This window comes from Carex rostrata, chromosome 2 (genome assembly GCF_964058835.1).
Source record: "Carex rostrata chromosome 2, lpCarRost1.2, whole genome shotgun sequence".
Classification (NCBI taxonomy): Eukaryota; Viridiplantae; Streptophyta; class Magnoliopsida; order Poales; family Cyperaceae; genus Carex; species Carex rostrata.
Window position 1 is genome coordinate 3,719,656 of NC_135919.1, and position 11,975 is coordinate 3,731,630.

Here is an 11,975-nt window from a genome sequence, read left to right on the forward strand (position 1 = left end):
GAACCAGAAGGAAAGCCGATAGAAATACCGGGAAATTTGTTACCCATTGCACTGAAAGAGATCAGCACAAATACACTATAAAAATATGATTTCATTCAGGGCAACTCTTAGCCACCAACAAGTAGCGTCTTCAGATGGTAAGATAATATAGCATTTCAAACCATAATACAACATTCCAATTGATGGTATTTGGAGCACTCTAGTGGTGTCCCTATATGGCATGAAAATAGGGCATTTACAACCCTAATACAACACTCCAATTGAAATTGTTTGGAGCACTATAGTAGTGTTTCTAATTAGCAAGATAAAAAAGCATTTACAACCCTAATACAACAGTCCAATTGAAAGTGTTTGGAGCATTCTAGTAGTGTCTCATATTGGCAAGATAATAGAGCATTTACAAACCTAATACAAAACTCCAATTCATTATGTTTGGAAAACACTAGTAGTATCTCAAGATGACAAGATAATACGGCATTTACAACTTTAATACAACACGCCAATTGATGATATTTGGAGCACTCATGTAATGTCCCTAAATGCCAAGATAATAGGGCATTTAAAACCCTAACACAACACTCCAATTGATGGTATTTGAAACACTATAGCATTAAAAACCCTAAACCCTAAAACCATAAAACCCTAAAACCTAAACCATAAACCCTAAACACTAAACCATAAACCGTAAACCGTAAACCGTAAACCCCAAACCCTAAAACCCTAAACCCTAACACCTAACCCCGAACCCTGAACCCTAAAACCTGAACCCTGAAACCTGAAACCCCGAAACCCCGAAACCCCGAAACCCGAAAGCCGAACCCCGAACCCCGAACCCCGAACCCCGAACCCCGAACCCCGAACCCCCGAACCCCGAACCCCGAACCCCGAACCCCGAACCCCGAACCCCGAACCCCGAACCCCGAACTGTGAAACCCTAAAACCCTAAAACCCTAAAACCCTTAACCCTATACCCTAAAACCCTAAAACCCTAAAACCTCAACCCTAAAACCCTAAACCCTAAAACCCTAAGCCCTAAGCCCTAAGCCGTAAGCCGTAAGCCGTAAGCCGTAAGCCGTAAGCCGTAAGCCGTAAGCCCTAAGCCCTAAGCCCTAAGCCCTAAAACCCTAAAACCTAAACCCTAAAACCCTAAACCCTAAAACCATAAACCATAAACCATAAACCCTAAACACTAAACCATAAACCATAAACCGTAAACCGTAAACCCTAAAACCGTAAACCCTAACCCCTCACCCCTGAACCCTGAACCCTGAACCCGGAAACCCGGAAACCCCGAAACCCCGAACCCCAAACCCCGAACCCCGAACCCCGAACCCCGAACCCCGAACCATGAACCCTAAAACCCTAAAACCCTAAAACCTACACCCTAAAACCCTAAAACCCTAAACCCTAAACCCTAAAACCCTAAAACCCTAAAATTCTACACCCTAAAACCCTAAAACCCTAAGTCGTAAGCCCTAAGCCATAAATCCTAAATCCTAAATCCTACACCCTACACCCTAAAACCTAAATCCTAAGCCCTCAACCCTAAACCCTAAAACCTAAAACCTAAACCCTAGAAACCTAAACCCTAAAACCCTAAAATCCTAAAACCCTAAACCTTAAAACCCTAAACCCTAAAACTCTAAAACCCTAAAATCCAAAACCCTAAACCCTAAACCTCTAAAACCCTAAACCCTAAAACCCTAAACCCTAAACCTTAAACCATAAAACCCTAAACCCTAAACCCTAAACCCTAAACCCTAAAACCCTAAACCCTGAACCCTAAAACCCTAAACCCTAAACCATAAACCGTAAACCCCAACCCCAAACCCGAAACCTTAAATCCTAAACCCGAAACCCTAAAACCCTAAAACCCTAAAACCCTAAAACCCTAAACCCTAAACCCTAAAACCCTAAAACCTTAAATCCCGAAACCCTAAACCCCAAACCCAAAACCCAACACCCTAAGACCCTAAGACCCTAAACCCTAAAAACCCTAAAACCCTAAATCGTAAACCCTAAACCCAAAACCGTAAATCGTACCCCCTAAACCCTAAACACTAAACCCTAAACCCTAAACCTTAAAACCCTAAACCCTAAAACCTCAACCCTAAAACCTAAACTCTAAACCCTAAAAACCTAAAAACCTAAACCCTAAAACCCTAAAACCATAAACCCTAAGACCTAAGACCTAAATCCTAAACCCTAAACCCTAAACCCTAAACCCTAACACCTAAACCCTAAAACCCTAAACCCTAACCCAAAAACCTAAACCCAAAACCCTAAAACCCTAAAACCTAAAACCGTAAATCCTAAACCCAAAACCCTAAACACTAAACCCTAAACCCTAAACACCTCAAACCGTAAACCCTAAAACCTAAAACCCTAAAACCCTAAACCTTAAAACCATAAACACTAAACCCTAAAACCCTAAACACTAAACCCTAAACCCTAAACACTAAACCCTAAACCCTAAAACCCTAAACCCTGAACCCTAAACCCAACACCATAAACCCTAAAACGACAAACCCTAAACACTAAAACCCTCAATCCTGAACCCTAAAACCCTAAACCCTAAACCTAGAAACCTAAAACCCGAAACCCTAAACCCTAAACGCTAAACCCTAAACCTTAAATCCTAAAACATTAAAACCCTAAACCCTAAAACCCAAAAACCCTAAACCCTAAACCATAAACCCTAAATCCTAAAACCCAAAAACCCTAAACCCTAAACCCTAAAACCCTAAACCCTAAAAGCCTAAAACCCTAAAACACTAAACCCTAAACCCCTCAAACCGTAAACCCTAAAACCTAAAACCCTAAACCCTAAAACCCTAAACCCTAAACCCTAAACCCTAAAACCCTAAACCCTAAACCCTAAACCCTAAACCCTAAACCCCAAACCCTAAAACCCTAAAACCCTGAACACTAAACCCAAAACCCTAAACCCTAAAACGACAAACCCTAAACACTAAAACCCTAAACCCTGAACCCTAAAACCCTAGAACCCTAAACCCTAAACCTAAAAACCTAAAACCCGAAACCCTAAACCCTAAACGCTAAACCCTAAACCCTAAATCCTAAAACACTAAAACCCTAAACCCTAAACCCTAAACCCTAAACCATAAACCCTAAATCCAAAAACCCTAAAACCCTAAACCTTAAAACCCTGAACCCTAAACCCTAAAAACCTAAAACCCTAAAACCTAGAACCCTAAACCCTAAACTCTAAAACCCTAAAACGCTAAACCCTAAATCCTAAAACCCTAAAAAACTAAAACCCTAAAACGCTAAACCCTAAATCCTAAAACCCTAAAATCCAAAAACCCTAAAACCCTAAACCCTAAACCCTAAACCCTGACACCCTAAAACCATAAAACCCTAAACCCTAAACCCTAAAACCCTAAACCCTAAAATCCTGAAACCCTAAACCCCAAACCCTAAAACCCTAAAACCCTAAAACCCTAAACCCTAATGCCTAAAACCCTAAACCCTAAACCCTAAATCCTAAAACCCAAAACCCTAAAGCTTATAACCCTAAGCCCTAAACCCAAAATCCTAAAACCTTAAAACCTTAAACCCTAAACCCTAAACCCAAATACAACGCTCCGATTGAATGTATTTGGACCACTCTATTAGTGTTTCCAATTGGAAAGATAATAGGGCATTTACAACCCTAATACAACACTAACACCATAAACCCTAAAACTCTAAAACCCTAAAATCCTAAACCCTAAACCCTAAACCCTAAACCTCTAAAACCATAGACCCTAAAACCCTAAACCCTAAAACTTGAACCATAAAACCCTAAACCCTAAACCCTAAAACCCTAAACACTAAACCATAAACCATAAACCGTAAACCCCAAGCCCCAAACCCGAAACCTTAAACCCTAAACCCGAAACCCTAAAACCCTAAACCCTAAACCCTAAAATCCTAAAACCTTAAATACCAAAACCCAAAAACCAAAACCATAAGACCGTAAGACCCTAAACCCTAAAAACCCTAAAACCCTACACCGTAAACCCGAAACCGTAAATCGTAAACCCTAAACCCTAAAACGTAAAACCCTAAACCCTAAAACCTCAACCCTAAAACCTAAACCCTAAAACCCTAAACCCTAAACCCTAAAAACATAAAAACCTAAACCCTAAACCCTAAAACCCTAAACCCTCAGAACCTAAACCCTAAAACCTAAACACTAAACCCTAAACCCTAAACCCTAAAACCTAAACCCTAAAACCTAAACACTAAAACCTAAACCCTAAAACCCCTAAACCCTAAACCCTAAAACCCCAAAAACCTAAACCCTCAAAAACCTAAACCCTAAAACCCTAAAACCCTAAAACCTAAAACCTAAAACCCTAAACCCTAAACCCAAAACCCTAAACCCTAAACCCTAAACCCTAAAACCCCTAAAACCCTAAACCCTAAAACCTAAAACCCTAAAACCCTAAAACCATAAACCCTAAACCCTAAACCCTAAACCCTAAACCCTGAACCCCAAACCCAAAAACCCTAAAACGACAAACCCTAAACCCTAAAACCCTAAACCCTAAAACCCTAAACCCTGAACCCTAAAACCCTAGAACCCTAAACCCTAAACCCTAAACCTAAAAACCTAAAACCCGAAACCCTAAACCCTAAACGCTAAACCCTAAATCCTAAAACACTAAAACCCTAAACCCTAAATCCAAAACCCTACACCCTAAACCCTAAACCCTAAACCCTAAACCCTAAAACCCTAAAACCCTAAACCCTAAACCAAAAACCCTAAATCCTAAAACACTAAAACCCTAAACCCTAAACCCTAAACCCTAAACCCTAAAACCCTAAACCCTAAACCCTAAACCCTAAACTCTAAAACCCTAAAACGCTAAACCCTAAATCCTAAAACCCTAAAATCCTAAACCCTAAAACCCTAAACCCTAAACCCTAAATCCTAAAACCCTAAAATCCCAAAACCCTAAAACCCTAAACCATAAACCCTAAACCCTAAACCCTGAAACCCTAAAACCATAAAACCCTAAAACCCTAAAACCCTAAAACCCTAAACTCTAATGCCTAAAACCCTAAACCCTAAACCCTAAAACCCTAAAACCCTAAACCCTAAAACCTCAACCCTAAAACCTAAACCCTAAAACCCTAAACCCTAAACCCTAAAAACATAAAAACCTAAACCCTAAACCCTAAAACCCTAAAACCCTAGACCCTAAACTCTAAACCCTAAGATCCTAAACCCTAAACCCTAAACCCTAAACCCTAAAACCTAAACCCTAAAACCCTAAACCCTAAACCCTAAAACCCCAAAAACCTAAACCCTAAAACCCTAAAACCCTAAAATCCTAAAACCTAAAACCCTAAGCCCTAAACCCACAACCCTAAACACTAAACCCTAAACCCTAAAACCCCTAAAACCCTAAACCCTCAAACCTAAAACCCTAAAACCCTAAACCCTAAACCCTAAAACCCTAAACCCTAAAACCCTAAACCCAAAAACCCTAAACCCTAAAACCCTAAACCACTAAAACCCTAAACCCTGAACCCTAAACCCTGAACCCCAAACCCTAAAACCCTAAAAGGACAAACCCTAAACCCTAAAACCCTAAAACCCTAAACCCTAAACCCTAGAACCCTAAACCCTAAACTTAAAAACCTGAATCCCGAAACCCTAAACCCTAAACGCTAAACCCTAAACCCTAAATCCTAAAACACTAAAACCTAAATCCAAAACCCTAAATCCTAAACCCTACAACCCTAAAACCCTAAACCCTAAACCATAAACCCTAAATCCTAAAACCCTAAAAACCTAAACCCTAAAAACCTAAAATCCTAAAACCCAGAACCCTAAACACCAAACTCTAAAACCCTAAAACGCCCTAAATCCTAAAACCCTAAAATCCTAAAACCCTAAAACCCTAAACCCAAAACCCTAAAACCCTAAACCCTAAACCCTAAACCCTGAAACCCTAAAACCATAAAACGCTAAAACCCTAAACCCTAAAATCCTAAATCCCTAAAACCCTAAACCCTAATGCCTAAAACCCTAAACCCTAAACCCTGAAACCCTAAAGCCTATAATCCTAAGCCCTAAACCCTAAATCCTAAAACCCTAAAACCCTAAACCAAAATACAACGCTCCGATTGAATGTGTTTGGACCACTCTATTAGTGTTTCCAATTGAAAAGATAATAGGGCATTTACAACCCTAATACAACACTCCAATTGAAGTTGTTTGAAGCACACTAGTAGTGTCTCCAGATGGCAATATAAAAGGCCATTTACAATCGAAATACAACACTCGAATTGATGGTATTTGGAGCACTCTAGTAGTGTCCCTAAATGGCATGATAATAGTGCAATTAAAACCCTTATACAATACTCTAATTGAAGGTATTTTGAGTACTCTAGTAATGTCTCTATATGGCAAGATCATAGGGCATTAATAACCCTAATACAACACGCCAATTGATGGTGTTTGAAGCACTTTAGTAGTGTCTCTAGATGGAAAATTAATGGAGCATTTACAATCATAATACAACACTTCAATTGATAGGATTTGGAACACTCTAGTGGTGTCCCTACATGGCAAGATAATAGGACATTTAGAACCCGAATACAACGCTCCAATGGATCGTATTTTGAGCACTCTAGTAATGTCTCAACATGGCTAGATAATAGGGCATTTACAACCCTAATACAACACTCCAATTGAATGTGCTCGGACCACTCTAGTAGTGTCTCTATATGGCAAGAAAGTAGAGCATTTACAACCCCAATACAACACTCGAATTGAAGATGTTTGAAGTACTTTTGTAGTGTCTCCTATTCGCAAGATAATAAAGCATTTACAACCCTAATACAACACTCCAATTGAAGGTGGTTGGAGCACTCTAGTAGTGTCTCCTATTGGCAAGAAAAACGAGCATTTCCAACCATAATACAACACCCCAATTGATGTTGTTTGGAGCCCTATAGTAGTGTCTCCAGATGGCAAGATAATAGGGCATTTACAACCCTAATACATCACTCCAATTGAAGGTGTTTGGAGCACTCTAGTTGTGGATCAAATTGGCAACATAACAGGGCATTTACAACCCTAATACAACACTCCAATTAAAGGTGTTTGGAGCATTCTAGTAGTGTCCCTATATGGAAAGATAATTACAACCCTAATACAACAGTCCAATTGAATGTGTTTGGAGCGCTCTAGTAATGTCTCTATATGGCAAGATAATAGTGCTTTTATAACCCTCATACAACACTTCAATTGAAGGTGTTTGAAGCACTCTAGTAGTGTCTCAAGATGGAAATATAATGGGGCATTTACAACCATAATATAACACTCTAATTGAAGGTGTTAAAAGCACTCTAGTTGTGTCTCCAGATGAAAAGATAATAGAGCATTTACAACCCTAATACAACACTCCAATTGATGGTATTTGCAGCACTCTAGTGGTGTCCCTATATGGCAAGTTAATAGGTCATCTACAACCCTAATACAGCACTCCAATTGAAGGTGATTGAAGCACTCTAGTAGCGTCTCCAGATGGAATGATAAGGGGGCATTTACAATCATAATATAACACTCTAATTGAAGGTGTTCGAAGCACTCTAGTTGTGTCTCCAGATGAAAAGATAATAGAGCATTTACAACCCTAATACAACACTCCAATTGATGGTATTTGCAGCACTCTAGTGGTGTCCCTATATGGCAAGTTAATAGGGCATCTACAACCCTAATACAACACTCCAATTGAAGGTGATTGAAGCACTCTAGTAGCGTCTCCAGATGGAATGATAAGGGAGCATTTACAATCATAATACAACACTCCAATTGAAGGTGTTTGAAGCACTCTAGTTCTGTCTCCAGATGAAAAGGTAATAGGGCATTTACAACCCTAATACAACACTCCAATTGATGGTATTTGGAGCACTCTAGTGGTGTCCCTATATGGCAAATTAATAGGGCCTCTAGAACCCTAATACAACACTCCAATTGAAGGTGTTTGAAGCACTCTTGTAGCTTCTCCAGATAGAATGATAATGGTGCATTTACAATCATAATACAACACTCAAATTGAAGGTGTTTGAAGCAATCTTGTAGTCTCTTCTATTGGCAAGATAATAGAGTATTTACAACCCTAATACAACACTCCAATTGATGGTATTTGGAGTACTCTAGTGGTGTCCCTATATGGCAAGATAAAAAGGGCATTTATAAACCTAATACAACACTCCAATTGAAGGTGTTTGAAACACTCTTGTAGTGTGTCCAGATGGCAAGACAATGGGGCATTTCCAACCATAATAAAACACTGCAATTGATGGTATTTGGTGTACTCTAGTGGTGACCCTATATGGCAAGATTATAGGGCATTTACAACCCTAATACAACACTCTAATTGAAGGTGTTTTGCCCACTCCAATAGTGTCTCCCAGATGGCTAAAAAATCGGGCATTTACAACCCTAATACAACACTCCATTTAATGTAGTTTGGAGGACTCTAGTAGCTTCTCTATATGGCAAGGTTATAGGGCACTTATAACCCCAATACAACACTCCAATTGAATGTGTTTGGAGCACTCCAGAAGTGTCTATAATTGGCAAGATAATATGGCATTTACGACCCTAATACAACACTCTAGTAGTGTCTCTATATGGCAAGATAATAGGGCATGTACAACCCTAATACAACACTCCAATTGAAGGTGGTTGGAGCACTCTAGTAGTGTCTCCTATTGACAAGATAAAAAAGCGTTTACAACCGTAATACAACACTCCAATTGATGATGTTTGGAGCTCTCTAGTAGTGTCTCTAGATGACAGGATAATAGGGCATTTAAAACCCTAATACATCACTCCAATTGAAGGTGTTTGGAGCACTCTAGTAGTGGATCAGATTGGTACGATAATAGGGCATTTACAACCCTAATACAACACTCCAATTAAAGGTGTTTGGAGCACTCTAGTAGTGTCCCTATATGGCAAGATAAAAGAGCAATTATAACCGTAATACAACCCTCCAATTGATGGTGTTTGGAGCCCTCTAGTAGTGTCTCCAGATGACAAGATAATAGGGCATTTACAATCCGAATACATCACTCCAATTGAAGGTGCTCGGGGCACTCTAGTAGTGGACCAAATGGGCACGATAACAGGGCATTTACAACCCTAATACAACACTTCAATTAAAGGTGTTTGGAGCACTCTAGTTGTGTCCCTATATGAGAAGATAACTACAACCCTAATACAACAATCAAATTGAATGTGTTTGGAGCACTATAGTAAAGTCTCTATATGGCAAGATAATAGTGCTTTTATAACCCTCATACAACACTCCAATTGAAGGTGTTTGAAGCACTCTAGTAAGTGTCTCAAGATGGCAATATAATAGGGCATTTAGAACCCTAATACAACACTCCAATTGAATGTGTTTTGAGCACTCTAGTAGTGTCTATATGGCAAGATAATAGAGCATTTACAACCCAGATATGACACTCCAATTGAAGGTGTTTGATGCACTCTAGTTGTGTCCCTATGTGACAAGATAATAGGGCATTTATAAACCTAACACAACCCTCAAATTGAAGATGTTTGAAGCACTCTAGTGGTGTCTTCAGATGATAACAGGGCATTTACAATGATAATATAACACTATAATTGAAGGTGTTTGAAGCACTCTAGTTGTGTCTCCATATGGAAAGATAATAGAGCATTTACAACCCTAATACAACACTCCAATTGATGGTGTTTGGAGCACTCTAGTGGTGTCTCCAGATGGAATGATAATGGGGGCATTTCCAATCATAATACAACACTCCAATTGAAGGTGATTGAAGCTCTCTAGTTGTGTCTCCAGATGGAAAGATAATAAGGCATTTACAACTCTAATACAACACTTCTATTGAAGGTGTTTGAAGCACTCTAGTAGCTTCTCCAGATGGAATGATAATGGGGCATATACAATCATAATACAACACTCCAATTGAAGGTGTTTGAAGCACTCTAGTTGTGTCTCCAGATGGAAAGATAATAGGGCATTTATAACCCCAATACAACACTCCAACTGATGGTATTTGGAGCACTCTAGTGGTGTCCCAATATGGCAAGATGAAAAGGGAATTTATAAACCTAATACAGCAGTCCAATTGAAGGAGTTTGAAGCACTCTAGTAGTGTCTCCAGATGGCAAGATAAAGGGGCTTTTGCAAACACAATATAACACTGCAATTGATGGTATTTTGAGTACTCTTGTGGTGACCCTATATGGCAAGATTATAGGGCATTTACAACTCTAATACAACACTCTAATTGAAGGTGTTTTGACCACTCCAATAGTGTCTCCCAGATGGCTAAATAATCGGGCATTTACAACCCTAATACACCACTCCATTTAATGGAGTTTGGAGGACTCTAGTAGCTTCTCTATATGGCAAGGTTATAGGGCACCTACAACCCAAATATAACATTCCAATTGAATGTGTTTGGCCTACTCCAGAAGTGTCTATAATTTTCATGATAATAGGGCATTTACCACCCTAATACAACACTCTTGTAATGTATTTATATGGCAAGATAATAGTGCATGTACAACCCTAACACTACACTCCAATTGAAGGTGGTTGGAGCACTCTATTAGTCTCTCCTATTGGCAAGATAAAAGAGCATTTACTACCATAATACAACACTCCAATTGATGGTGTTTGGAGCCCCCTCTAGTAGTGTCTCCAGATGACAAGATAATAGGGCATTTACAACCCTAATACATCACTCCAATTGAAGGTGTTTGGAGCACTCTAGTAGTGGATCAGATTGGTACGAGAACAGGGCATTTACATCCCTAATACAACACTCCAATTAAAGGTGTTTGGAGCACTCTAGTAGTGTCCCTATATGGCAAGATAAAAGAGCAATTATAACCGTAATACAACCCTCCAATTGATGGTGTTTGGAGTCCTCTAGTAGTGTCTCCAGATGACAAGATAATAGGTCATTTATAACCCTAATACATCACTCCAATTAAAGGTGTTTGGAGCATTCTAGTAGTGGATCAAATTGGCAACATAACAGGGCATTTATAATCCCAATACAACACTCCAATTAAAGGTGTTTGGAGCACTCTAGTAGTATCCCTATATGGCAAGTTAAAAGAGCATTTATAACAGTAATACAACCCTCCAATTGATGGTGTTTGGAGCCCTCTAGTTGTATCTCCAGATGACAAGATAATAGGGCATTTACAATCCAAATACATCACTCCAATTGAAGGTGTTTGGAGCACTCTAGTAGTGGATCAAATTGGCACGATAATAGGGCATTTACAGCCCTAATACAACACTCCAATCAAAGGTGTTTGGAGCACTCTAGTTGTGTCCCTATATGACAAGATAATTACAACCCTAATACAACAATACAATTGAATGTGTTTTGAGCACTCTAGGAATGTCTCTCTATATGGCAAGATAATAGTGCTTTTATAACCCTCATACGATACTCCAATTGAAGGTGTTTGAAGCCATCTAGTATTGTCTCAAGATGGCAAGATAATAGGGCATTTAGAAATACATCACTCTAATTGAAGGTGTTTGGAGCACTCTAGTAGTGGATCAAATTGGCACGATAATAGGGTATTTACAACACTAATACAACACTCCAATTAAAGGTGTTTGGAGCACTCTAGTAGTGTCCCTATATGGCAAGATGAAAGAGCATTTACAACCGTAATACAACCCTCCAATTGATAGTGTTTGGAGCCCTCTAGTAGTGTCTCCAGATGACAAGATAATAGGGTATTTACAACCCTAATACATCACTTCAATTGAAGGTGTTTGGAGCACTCTGGTAGTGGATCAAATTGGCAACATAACAGGGCATTTACAACCCTAGTACAACACTCCAATTAAACGTGTTTGGAGCACTCAAGTTGTGTCCCTATATGACAAGATAATTACAACCCTAATACAACAATCCAA